This window comes from Apium graveolens, chromosome 7 (genome assembly GCF_009905375.1).
Source record: "Apium graveolens cultivar Ventura chromosome 7, ASM990537v1, whole genome shotgun sequence".
NCBI classification, from domain to species: domain Eukaryota; kingdom Viridiplantae; phylum Streptophyta; class Magnoliopsida; order Apiales; family Apiaceae; genus Apium; species Apium graveolens.
In genome coordinates, this window is record NC_133653.1 from 158,429,690 (window position 1) to 158,431,652 (window position 1,963).

The 1,963-nt window shown below is 39.5% G+C and overlaps 1 non-coding gene across 1 annotated transcript; it reads right to left on the bottom strand.

Annotated features, from left to right (window-relative positions):
• Positions 1–1,234: 1,234 nt before the first annotated feature.
• Positions 1,235–1,341, bottom strand: LOC141675919 (small nucleolar RNA R71). Its single transcript, XR_012556544.1, has one exon. It is a non-coding gene; the product is annotated as a small nucleolar RNA R71 (small nucleolar RNA).
• Between the last annotated feature and the right edge of the window lie 622 nt (positions 1,342–1,963).

Consider the following 1,963-nt stretch of genomic DNA (forward strand, 5'->3'; position numbering starts at 1 on the left):
TAGAACTTGCCATGCTAGCATAGGTTCATGTATTGTATGCATGATTAGTGGGTAACTCTAACCGTTTTACTTGCCCTGTGTGATCATAATGAATAACTTGCGCTTAAATCGTTATGATATCAAATTCTGTAGACATATAGGGTCTCAATATAATTGATGCCTATTCAACTTCTATCTTAATTGTGGATACTTGGTAGACTGATACTTGTACAACAAAAGTTGGCTTTTATCAGTTTCGTGTTGTTCGATTAATATGATCACCGTTACATGCTAAGGGTAATAAAAATGACTATTGAATGAAATAGTAATGAAGTTATTATCTCATTTATGTTTAATATTGTTAATTCAAGTGTTAATTTAAGTGTTTTATTCTCGTAGTTAATTGAAGCTAATAATTAGTTAATCAACCTTAAGTGTTATTGTCTTGACATTGAGAAGTAATCATATATTAGTGAGTAAGTATTAATTAAATATAATTAGTTTGAGTCTATGTGGGAACGAACTAGAAATCATTCTATATTACTTGCGAACGCGTATACTTGCGTGAATATTAGCGCATGTTTTGTGCCTAACAAGTTTTGGCGCCGCTGCCGGGGACTCGGTGTTAATTTGTTTAGTTTATGTACTTGCCATCAGTGGTCATTATGACTCATTGATTAAGACTTGTTACTTATTGTTTCCGGTTGTGTTTTAGGTACTCTAGCGAGCATTTATGCAAACACGTTCTTGCACTCGCAAGAGGACTCTAGATACAGCTGAGGAGACAGACTCAGTTCTTGATATTCCAGAGAAGATAGATTTTGAAGATTCGGATAAAGAAAGTGAACAGAAAGAATCGGTAATCAAGAGTGATCGTATAGTTCCAGCAGATCCAGCTCTTATGGACTTTTCTCGACCAAAAATTGATGACATTCAGTCAAGCATCATTCATCCGGCTATTCAGGCTAATTCTTTCGAAATCAATCCAGGCACTATCCAGATGGTGCAGAATTTTGTTTCTTTCGGAGGTGCTGCGACTGAAGATCCCAACATGTATAGGAATTTTGTCAAGATCTGCAGTACTTTCAATTATAATGGTGTTACTAATGAGGCTATCAAGCTGAGGCTTTTCCCATTTTCTCTGAGGGATAAAGCTAAAGACTGGTTACATTCTCTACCAGCTGGGTCCATCACTACTTGGGAAGATCTTGCGCAAAAGTTTCTGGTGAAGTTCTATCCAATGGCCAAGACTGCAGCTATGAGGAGTGCTCTTACTCAGTTTGCGTAGCAACCAACAGAATCTATGTGTGAAGCTTGGGAGCGCTATAAGGAGATGTTAAGAAAGTGTCCACATCATGGTATGCCTGACTGGATGGTGATCACTGGAATCTACAATGGTTTGGGGGCTCAATCTCGGCCCATGCTCGATGCAGCAGCTGGAGGCGCCTTGTGGGCCAAAAGCTATACTGAAGCCTATAATCTTATTGAAACTGTGGCTGCAAACCAGCATCAAAACCCAACTCAAAGGATGATGTCTGGGAAAGTAGCAGGTATTCTGGAAGTTGATGCAGCTACAGCTATTACAGCGCAGTTCCAAGCGCTGTCTATGAAGGTCGATTCTTTAGCCAACTATGGAATCAATCAGATAGCTTTGGTCTGTGAGCTTTGTGCAGGCTCTCATGCTACGGATCAGTGTTCTCTTATTAATAAATATGTTCAGTATGTGAACAACTATCAGCGACTGCAGCAGCCTGTGCCAGCTACTTATCATCCTAATAACAGAAAACATCCCAATTTCAGTTGGAGCAATACTCAGAATGCTGTTCAGCAACCATATCAGCAAGTTATAAGTAAGTAGTTTAATCGACCTGGATTCCCGCAACCTCAGCAATATGCTCAAAGGCAATCATATCCTCAACAAGGAGGTGCTGCTCCACCTTCCAGTGCTGATTTCGAGGAGCTAAAGCTATTGTGTAAAAGTTAG